Genomic DNA, 12,017 nt, shown 5'->3' with positions numbered 1-12,017 from the left:
GGCACTTGTTAACCGTGTCGCATTGTACAGTAACAAAATCCTCAAACTCTGTTTTGCCGATGCCGAAACAGGGAATCGACTAGGAAGCTGAAAATAATCGTAGACGATACACATTTTGGCCACTTCTTGTCATAGAAATACCTCGACAACGATAATGACCCAGAGTACAGTTCACAATCTCGTTGGTAGTATAATGGACTCCCAACGCCAGCTAGTTGCCGAATTGTCGGTGCTACGGCCGCACCGCGATGACACGTAACTCGTTCGTCCGAGAACGTACCTAGAATCTTTCTTGGCCCCAAAAATGCGAAATACTTTACTGTCTTTGCTGTAAGGAGAGTTTTATGAAAGGTGTTAGAACTTGTAAAGAAATGTACACTGTCCACTCAAATTAATGTGACCACTTGTCAAAAGCCTGAGTAAACCACCTTTTGCAGTGCGGACGCTGAGACACATGCAGGAAGAGTGTCAGTGGTATTCTGGAAGGTACCGGCAGAGATGTGGAGCCATGCCGACTCCAGTGCTGTGGCCAGCTGCGCTAGTTTCTCGGTCTACATCTAGACCTACATCTACATCTATACTCCACAAGCCACCTGACGGTGTATGGCGGAGGGTACCTTGAGTACCTCTATCGGTTCTCCCTTTTATTCCAGTCTCGTATTGTTCTTGGAAAGAAAGATTGTCGGTATGCCTCTGTGTGGGCTCTAATCTCTCTGATTTTATCCTCATCGTCTCTTCGCGAGATATACGTAGGAGGGAGCAATATACTGCTTGACTCCTCGGTGAAGGTATGTTCTCGAAACTTCAACAAAAGCCTGTACCGAGCTGCTGAGCGTCTCTCCTGCAGAGTCTTCCACTGGAGTTTATCTATCATCTCCGTAACGCTTTCGCAATCACTAAATGATCCTGTAACAAAGCACGCTGCTCTCCGTTGGATCTCTTCTCTCTCTTCTATCAACCCCATCTGGTACGGATCCCACACCGGTGAGCAGTATTCAAGTAGTGGGAGAACAAGTGTACTGTAACCTACTTCCTTTGTTTTCGGACTGCATTTCCTTAGGATTCTTTCAATGAATCTCAGTGTGGCATCTGCTTTACCGACGATTAATTTTATATGGTCATTCCATTTTAGATCACTCCTAATGCCTACTCCCAGACAATTAATGGAATTAACTGCTTCCAGTTACTGACCTGCTATATTGTAGCTAAATGATAAAGGATCTTTCTTTCTATGTATTCGCAGCACATTACACTTGTCTCCATTGAGATTCAATTGCCATTCCCTACACCATGCGTCAATTCGTTGCAGATCCTCCTGCATTTCAGTACAATTTTCCATTGTTACAACCTCTCGATATACTACACCAACATCCATAAAATGCCTCAGTGAACTTCCGATGTTATCCTCAAGGTCATTTATATATATTGTGAATAGCAACGGCCCTACGACACTCCCCTGCTGCACCAGAAATCACTCTTACTTCGGAAGACTTCTCTCCATTGAGAATGACATGCTGCGTTCTGTTATCTAGGAACTCTTCAATCCAATCACGCAATTGGTCTGATAGTCCATATGCTCTTACTTTGTTCATTAAATGACTGTGGGGAACTGTATCGAACGCCTTGCGGAAGTCAAGAAACACGGCATCTACCCGGGAACCCGTGTCTATGGCCCTCTGAGTCTCATGGACGAATAGCGCAAGCTGGGTTTCACACGATCGTCTTTTTCGAAACCCATGCTGATTCCTACAGAGTAGATTTCTAGTCTCTAGAAAAGTCATTATACTCGAACATAATACGTGTTCCAAAATTCTACAACTGATCCACAGCACGAACAGCTCGCTGGAGGTGGTCCCATAGATTCTCAATTGGGTTTAAATCAAGCGTGTTTGGAGGTCAATGGAGTACGGAAAACTCATCGTGATGTTCATCGATCCATGCACATACGCTGCGTGCTGTGTGACACGTTGCATTGTCCTGCTGGTAGGTGCCGTTGTGCCAAGGAAAAACAAATTGCATGTGGGGATGGGCATGGTCCCCGAGGATAGGTGCCTACTTGTGTTGATTCATTGTGTCTTCGAGAATGACGAAATCACTCAGAGAATGCCACGTAAACATTACCCAAACCACAACGCTCTCTTTTCCGGCCTGGACCCTTCCGACGATTGTTGCAGGGTGTTTGCTTTCAGACGTATCACGCCGTACACGCCAATGGCCGTCTGTCATATACATAGGCGACCCATCGCCACTCAGTGGACGTCCAGTTGTATTGACGTGCAGATTCCAGCTTTCGTCGTCAGTGAACAGCAGGCGGTGTGTGAATGAAGCAGGCGCCTGATGCGGAGGCCCGTACGCTGCAGAGGTCCGTACTCAGCAACGTCCGCTGAACGGTCGTTGAGGAGACACTTTTGGTAGCCCCTTGATTCATCCGGGCTGCCTATTGGCCCGTATACATCTCCGCAGCTGTCTTTCGCCCATGTCATCTATGGTCCGTGGTGCACCAGTTGCCTCGGCGCCGGTTCTGTATAGCGCCATTTTGCCACGCACGGTATATTTTAACCACGACGGCACGCGAACGGTTTGCAAACGTAGCCGTTTCGGAAATGCTTCCACCCTTGGTCCGAAAGCCAACGATCATGCCCTTTTGATCTTCAGATAAATCAAATGGTTCAAATGGCTCTCAGCACTATGGGACTTAACTTCTGAGGTCATCAGTCCCCTAGAACTTAGAACTACTTCAACCTAACTAACCTAAGGACATCACAAACATCCATGCCCGAGGCAGGATTCGAACCTGCGACCGTAGCGGTCGCGCGGTTCCAGACTGTAGCGCCTAGAACCGCTCGGCCACCCCGGCCGGCCGAACTTCAGATAAATCGCTCCGTTTCCGTACTACGGCAATGACTGCACTGCTTTGCCTGCCCCCGACTCCTTTGTATACCCTCCACTGCTAGTGCTGCCACCAGCCGACCGTGAGTGGCTATTGTACGTTAGGTCGAACGTAGGCTGTGGTCACATTAATGTGACTGGACTTTGTGTATCAGCCATCACATCTCAACCTTGTTTTTCTTCCTGGCCCGAAATTCAGAAAATCAAAACAAGTCCGCAGTAGCTAATACTATGATGTTTTTGCTCATTTCGCCAGCGTTTCATTGATATGGCTGTTTACAGCAACAAAGAAGAGTGAACATCATTTGTTGCTAACAAATCTACTGTAATAAGACGACTTTAGTAACGCTTCAGAAACATTATGTTCTGCGTGGCACACAGTGCATCAAAATGTTAGACCACAAGGGTGTGTCATAGCGTAACGCTTTACCACCCTTCTTTCGTATCAGATCTTCAACTTTTCTATATCGTTTAAAGGTGGACTCGCAAGATTACGATACCTTGTATCTCCACACGGAAATGGAGACAAATAAGTGGGACTTCCATGTAAAAGATGAGTTTTTACTATTTAATATTTTTCGCTACATCTGTCAGATTGTGTAATACGCCTAGCGTACAAAAAAAGTATCATTCTTCACAACATTTTTTTAAAATATGTGCAAAGTATTGCATTTTAGTGGTAAATTAATGTTTTTTCAAACTGTGGCGACACGTAGGTCTCATAGGACCATTGGCATTACACTCCAGTCGTTTGTGCACCTGAGGCTCATGTATCATCACCTGATTTATTCCGTTTTGGCATGTTTGCCTTCACCCCTGTGTGGGTGTAGTAAAGAAATGGAAGCCGATTCTTGATATAATAGATGAGAATAGCTACGCTACTTTCTGATCTAGCGAAGTGTTGCAGTGGACTCGCATTCGTGAGGACGATGCTTCAAATCCATATCTGGCAATCCAGATGTTGGTTTTCCATTGTTTCCCTAAATCATTTACGGCAAATGTCGGGGTGGTTCATTTTTAAATCATCCAGGTGATGTCATTCCCTAGCCTTACATAATCCGAAATTTTACTAAGTCCCTAACGACTTCTGTTGACTGGATGTTAAACCTTAAACTTCCTTTCTTGCTACTCCTGGGATCAGTAAAATGGTATCGAAAAGTTGCAAATGATCAACCTGTAAGAATTTCTACAGTCTGGAGTGCTTCTTCAAGGTGATGTTGGAAAGAAGAGACAGATTACAATAATTTTCAGGTTCCGTACCGCTATCGGTAAGAACCGAGCGCTAATAGGGTCACCTTGTTGCCTATCTGTCCGTCTGTTAAGAACCCTTTTTCTCGGAAACAGGCAGACGTATCAAGTTGAAATTTATCTCACTTCCCATTGGACTAGAGTCATGTAATTTGACAAGAAGCAAGATTTCACACTACAGTTAAAGAAAAAATCCGAAAGCAGTCAATTTATAATTATTTCACACGAAAAAATATTTCTTTTCTCATTTTCTTTCCTTTGTTAAACTTTAAATTAAAACAATCAATAGCTATACATTCAGACTGACTGGGTCGCAATGATAAAAATCAAGTAACAGGCAAGGAATGACTTTATCACTCATATGACGCGTTTCGGTGGTAGTCTGCGAATGTTTGTTTCACATACAACTTGAAACGCCATATCTACATGCAGTACTCGCTCCTGGATATATGATGGATAAATTCCGAAACGCGTCGCGTGAGCAGTAAAGTCATTCCTTGCTTGATGTTTGACTTTTACCATTGCGACCCAATTCAGCCTAAATGAAGAACTATTGATTATTTTAATAATGATCGCCTGCCTCCTGCATGTCATTCACATTTCTGTTACTCAAATTAAAACAGTCCCGAAAATCTTGTATTCACTGGGACCGATATCTTGCAGGTATCAGTGCCAAAGTAGACAAAAATGGTACAGATTCTCGATTCCCGTATGGATGAACTGTCTACATACATAATTAATTTGGCACGGAACCCTCAGTGCGCGAGTCGTACTCGCACCTGGCAAATTTTTTCTCTAAAACTGAATTTAATTTTTGTACTGAATATGTTTCGAGACAAAGAGGAAAATATTCTGCTTCGTTATGAGCGTGAATGATAGCAAGTTGCTATAGATCAAACGGTGCCACATTTTGTGTACAATCCAATAAGCTAAGCATAGTCACAAGCGCTTATATTATTTTAACACAGTTACAAATGACAAATGCGATTTCATTACGACGCCATTCAGTGTGGATTCGCACGGTGTGGTTGCTATTAAGCCCTCTGAGCCCAGTTTGATGTCACTTGGCACTCACGTTGTTAATAAAGGTTTTTTAATCAGTTTTTCGTATTGTGTAGTTTTGGCGCCAGCATTAAAACTTATATAAGGAGTGCATTGCAGCTGTTGACGTGTTACTTACTTTTGTTTCAGGTGAGTTGACGCTGTGCAATGCCGCGCCGTATTGTAAGTTGGGACCTGTTTGTGACGCACTGCTAGACTATTTTTAAGTGTCCTCATCAGGAGTGGCTGGACGTGCTGTTCTTTGCGAGGACTCATCTCTCACGCGTAATGCTACTGCGATTTAACTCACTCAACAGGTGTCACTGAGCAGATGAGGAGAGAGTACCGTTGAGCAGACGAGAGGACTGGAATGACGCGCCGTTCCAGCGATGACTGGCCATATCCAGGAAATTAGCCGAAGCCAGACAAACGAGGGGAAACCCGAGTGCGGTGGCAGCGCACTGTCGATGAGCAGCACGCGCCTCCGCGGTAGACGGTGCACGGCGTGCCTTGGCTGCTCACGTTTCTCGAACACGTCGGCTCTGGTCTGTTCCCTGCCTCATTCGTCTTCGCTGGCGGAGACTGTTTCCTAGCGGGGCAATAGATACCAGCATATAACGTATCAGTACTGACTTTTCCACTCGACGTGACATACTTACGTTAAAGAATGGACTCTTCTTAACTCTTTCCTCTCGCTGCTACGTTTTTATTCTGTTTACGTGCAATTCATGTTTATCCTACTAAGGGAAAGTCTAACGTCAGATACTTCCCATATCGCTTAGTAGCGTCCATTCTTTTATGAACTAATCCGTTTACAAGAACAAATTGTGAAGTAGCTGATTACACTGCCTGCCTACGAATTTTATGGCAGCTACAGGACAACGTAAAAGATGCAAAAAATGGACTGAAAAATGTTCACGTAGTTAGTACAAAAGCCGGCCTCAGCGTGCAAAAAGACCAGGGACCTGAACACAGAGACCATCTGGAAAACTGGCGGTCAAGTGGTAGAAGATGTTAACAGCTTCCGTTACCTTGAGGAAAGCATAATAGGCAGGTTACAGACTAACAAGACCATTACAGACAGGTACCAAACGCTGCACAAATTACAATATGTTGCATAGATGACCTATGGAAAGGAAAACCTGTCCGGGAACGCTAAACTGAGACATTATACGTCGACAATCAGAAACACCATATTATAAGCAACGGAGACAACCACCTTGGGCAAGAAAGCCTGCTTCCGGTTGGAAGAGGAGGAGGAAAGAAATATGTTGAGAGACATGTGTGGCACGAATAAACAAGTCAGGCAGGATACATAGATCAAGACAGTAGCTTTATGAGAATGCTGAACCGATTTGGAGCGCGATACAGAGATTTGCCCGGCACATTATTATGTTGATCAAAAAGATACGGAATGCGTCATGCTGAACATGGAATAAATGAATGAAAGATGTCAGGGACGACTCCAAAACAATTGGAATAACTGAAAAAAATTCATACCCACCATTGCAGGATAGGTCCAGCTATAGGAGTATACAGGATGTTTCAAAATTACGCCCACAAACTTCAAAGAGACGTAGAATGTGTCTTCTGGAATTGCATGAGGGTAGGAAACCGTGTCCGGAATCGTCGTCCAATATCGCCACAGAGTGTCGAAGTTATAGGCGCCGGCGCCTGTGTTTATATAGGGTGATTCCACGACGGTGATGGAAACTTTCAGGGATGATAGAGAAGGATAAAAATATAAATTTGAGTTACGGGACCCTGAAAAGATCCAAAAAGATGTAGGGTGCAGTAGGTACTGGGAGATGAAGAAGCTTGCACAGGATAGAGTAGCATGGAGAGCTGCGTCAAACCAGTCTCAGGACTGAAGACCACAACAACAACAACAACGGGAACCTGGTCCGGAATCGAACAAGTCGAAAGTTATAAATGAAAATAGTTCTCAAACCTCTGACCGTGGAATACTTCTGCCGGTATTGTCGTTGTAGGGTAGGCAACTTTCAGAGATGGGAGTGTGGATTATAGTAAGAAAAAAATGTCAAGTAAACTCTGGCTCTAGAATGCATACCTGAGAAGCTATGAGCAATTTTTAATCTTCGCTACTTTGAATCACATTTCTTCTATTGAAAAATGCTCACAGCTCTTAATGTGTGCATTTTAGAGTCCATGTTTACAAGACATTTGTTCTTGTTTTACTCCATACTACTACCCCCGAAAGTTGCTTACCCTACTATCTTAGTAACAACAATACCGGTACATGTATTCCACTATCAGAGGTAACAGAACGATTTTGTATTATAACTTTCAACTCGTTAGTTTCCGGACCAGGGTCCTTTACCTCAGCTTGACACATATACCCTTCTGCATCATCCATGAAACTTTGTATCATCATCACGGAATCACGCTGTACATACATGCATGTACAGCCGCCGGCGCCTATAATTTCGACGCTCTGTTGCGTTGTTGGGTGACATTTCCGAACACGAGTTTCTATCCTCATTTTGTTTCTCAAGACACCTTCTACATCCCCTCGAAGTTTGTCGGTGTAGTTTTGAAACATCCTGTATATGAAGAAAACCAGGAGGAGCGAGAGAACGAAGAGGTATTGGGAAGAAATAAGACGTACTGGACAAGTCACCCCTGATCCTAAAGGGTCGAAACGAACAAAATAAAATAAATAATTTTATATAATATTCTAGGTCAGCAAGAAGTATATTAAATTGGCGCCGCAAGGAAATAGTTCTGACAGAATTTATTTTATCGCGAAATACGTATCTCCTTACGATACAAGAAATCACTTTAGTGACATATTCTAAAGGAATACATTGGTCACTAGATATTTTAAAAAATGCGTATGTAGTATTTTTGGCGCCATGGCAACAGATCTGTGCGAAACAAATTCAGCGATACAACTCTTTTATATGTCTGACAAGAAATTACGGAGTCAAAATACAATTTACCTATGTATATTTGTGCTGTTACTGAATACCACCCGAAGCTTTACGCCACTCTCGACGGGAGCTAGACAGGGCTTGCACGATGTTTAAGCAATTCTCGACGGATATTCGCGTCGTCGAGACAAGACGAAGTTCACTAGGTACAAATTAAACTGATAGATTTTCGGCAGTATGTCATTGTCTTTGATACTGTGAATATTTAAACCTTGGTAAAATCTGATACTCAACCATAACTTTGTGTCTCATAGAGGCGGCGCTAGTTTTCGTAGGAGTGGAGTAATATTTTCTGCAGCGCGCCATTCAGGCGGCCGAAACTACGGCAGAAAATATTCATTGTAGTTTTACGTCGTGATTTCCTGTCAACCCAAGAAACACTGATTTTGCTTCATACAGGTCTGCTATTTTGACGCAGAAAATATATTACTTTCAGTTTTAAGAAATTAAGTTAAGGTCTGTCTCTTGGTGTTTAATTAAGTTCCAAATACTTGTTGCTCTTTGTTTATGAGCCCATGGACACTAATCGTCTAAGAGGTTAGAAGTACGTTTAGCAAGTCAAAAGTTATTTGAGGTGAAAGAGGTACGCGCCTCACACTGTATGTTAAATTTAGAGACAGGGCTTGATGCTGACGCTCCAATTTATGTATATGGCCATAATAAGCCGTGCAGTAGAAGCTGTTGACGTTATTGCTTGTTTTGGGCTACTGTCTGTTCCGAGTGGTCGACGGTAAGAAACGGTCGTGCTGGTTCGCTAATCGTGTATTTTTAATCATTTTACGTATCTAGAGACAAAATATCATTCCTCTACGGACAGAGCACTTATTAGAGCACACACGTGGTGCATTTAATATTCATATCAGTTTGTTAGGAGTATTTTCTAATTGGCATCGATTGAAGTTTGTAGTGAATTGTGAACTATTGCCCGTTAACAGTTCAGCATTTCTCAATTAACTATTGCCGGGCTGTACCTGTATCAGCTTTACAAACGCGGAAGTAAGGTTCCTGCCACCTTTCCTGCAATAGCAATCAGAGTAATAAGTTGGCCGAATGGAAACAGTAAAAAGCATCTCTCAGCTGCCACTGGTTCACTGTTAGCGGAACGCTGAATTCAGCTGTGGACCGCCAACACTGAAGCAAAATGTGGGCACTGAAACAGTCTCTCAGAAACTCTGTCCAGCTAATTAGGCAAAAATTGGGAGTCTCTGGAAAAACACGGTGGTCTTGATATCTCTCGGTGGGTGTCCTTTGGATGTTTTATGTAGGTGACTTGCCAGATGATAAGGAACGTCACTGTAAACGCAAATGTTAATTAAGAAAATATTAAATAGAAACTGCTATTTCATGAAAGATCGCCAGGTGGCAGGAAGAAAATTTACACAGTCCTCACTGAAATGACCTGGCGTCTTTTGTGTAGTCACTGTAAACATAACGATTACCTGAGTTAACGAAAAGTACCGGGTGATCAAAAAGTTAGTATAAATTTGAAAACTGAATAAATCACGGAATAATGTAGATAGAGAGGTATAAACTGACACACATGTTTGGAATGACATGGGGTTTCATTAGAACAAAAAAAATACAAAAGTTGAAAAATGTCCGACAGATGGCGCTTCATCTGATCAGAATAGCAATAATTAGTGTAACAAAGTAAGACAAAGTAAAGATGATGTTCTTTACAGGAAATGCTCAATATGTCCACCATCATTCCTCAACAATAACTGTAGTCGAGGAATAATGTTGTGAACAGCACTGTAAAGCATGTTCGGAGTTATGGTGAGGCATTGGCGTCGGATGTTGTCTTTCAGCATCCCTAGACATGTCGGTCGATCACGATACACTTGCGACTGCAGGTAACCCCAAAGCCAATAATCGCAAGGACTGAGGGAGGCCAAGCATGACGAAAGTGGCGTCTGAGCACACGATCATTACCAAACGACGCGCGCAAGAGATCTTTCACGCGTCTAGCAATATGGGGTGAAGCGCCATCCTGCATAAACATTGTACGTCCCAGCAGGTGTTATCAGCCAGGCTGGGGATGGTGCGATTCTGTAACATATCGGCGTACCTCTCACCCGTCACGGTAGCAGCTACTGACGTTTTGCTGTCCAGCGCCATCTGTCGGACATTTTGTGAACTTTGTTGTTTTTTGGTTCTAATAAAACCCCATGTCATTCCAAGCATGTGTGTCAATTTTTACCTCTCTATCTACATTATTCTGGGGCTTATTAAGTTTTCAAATTTATACTGACTTTTTGATCACCCGGTATAACGCTGTATTTAAAAAAATCAAGAATAGACTTTTACTTAACAGCGCATGACAGAGGGTCTATGTTGGCGATCAGTATGATGAACAATAGTCACATCAAGACACGGTCTGAATGAGAGAGAGAGAGAGAGAGAGATAGAGAGAGAGAGTGTGTGTGTGTGTGTGTGTGTGTGTGTGTGTGTGTGTGTCCTGTCACTTTCTTTCAGTTCAATCGCGTTTCTCTTCCACCTTGCCGCAATGTCTGCTCGTGTGATCCATCTGGTTACCTTTAGTAAAGCGATAAATGTACCATTCAGTTTTCTAAAATTAGTTCTTAGTTTCTTGTAGGAAAGTAGTATCTGTATTTAATCACTGAATTTATGTTGTATGCTGTAATGTGAAAACGATAATTGGCCCAGTCCCGTGTTTCCGATACGGCACGCAGTCGGGAGGCGGGGTTGGGCAGGACAGAACAGTAGTGCACGACGGGACTCAGCGGCGTGCTACTGTCATCGTGCGGAGTGCCTCAAGTGTATTATTATCATTATTATTGTTGTTATTGGTGTCGTCATTGTTAGGTGTGCCAGTAGTTAGGTGGTTAAGTTCCGTTGGTTTTGACAAGAAATATATGTTGTACTTCTATGTATCACATATTAGATGAAATTAAACTAAAGGAGGCCATTTGTTACAATACCTTCAATTTATATTAAGGAAAATGTGTTAATGATGTTGTTGAGAGAAGTATTCTACTATGGAGAAATTCACAGAATTGTTTTCTGACTTGTCGTCCAGCAATTTGTATTCGTATTTTGTATAATTTATAAAGATTTCAAGTTTTCAGTGTAAACAGATTTGACAACATTGGTCCATTTTGTGTAATATGTGAAGGTTCATCTCTTTTCATACCTTGTGTTATGCATTTATATGTTCTCTATAGCGTTTTGAATGTCTCGCATTGCGGCCTATACCGGTACATGTATTCCACTATCACAGGTAGCACAACGATTTCGCTTTGTAACTTTCAACTCGTTAGTTTCCGGACCAGGGTCCTTTACTTCAGCTCTCATGGGGAATGGTAAATATTCAGGGATGTGACAGGAAAGATCATTCGAAGCAAGTAAGTCCCTAAGTATGGGGTCTAAAATGTGTATCTTAAAGAGTTAAAAATGACGAACAGTAATGGCAGTTGACAGTGAGTAACGCCTGGCTGTGTGGGCAGCCCGCATAGCGATAGCGCTCTGCTTGCAGTCGGGCACGTGGCAAGAAGGCGCTAGCGGATGCGGACGTCGGCGTGATAGGGACCGAAGCAGTACAGTTAGTATGAAAAATAGAAGCGATAGCGTCTAAAGGAAGATAGTTCCGTTATCTCGACGCACATCCCTAAAAAATACGGTTGTCATGCGTTCACCAATAGAGTAACTTTACTGCCAGTATACCCCCTTTTTTTCTGGAAGCTTCATCCAACATTCGATAACGTTCACGTTCACGGGCCCGCGTTCGATTCCCAGCGGGCTTGGAGACTTTCTCTGCTCGTGGACTGGGTGTTCTCCTAATCATCTTTTCACCAGTGTGGCGTCACCTGAAATGAGACTAGCAACTCAGCGGCCGAACTTCGTCGGATGGGGCCTCCCGGCCAA

The sequence above is a fragment of the Schistocerca americana genome, chromosome 7, assembly GCF_021461395.2.
Source record: "Schistocerca americana isolate TAMUIC-IGC-003095 chromosome 7, iqSchAmer2.1, whole genome shotgun sequence".
NCBI lineage: Eukaryota > Metazoa > Arthropoda > Insecta > Orthoptera > Acrididae > Schistocerca > Schistocerca americana.
Note: the sequence above shows the minus strand (reverse complement) of the source record.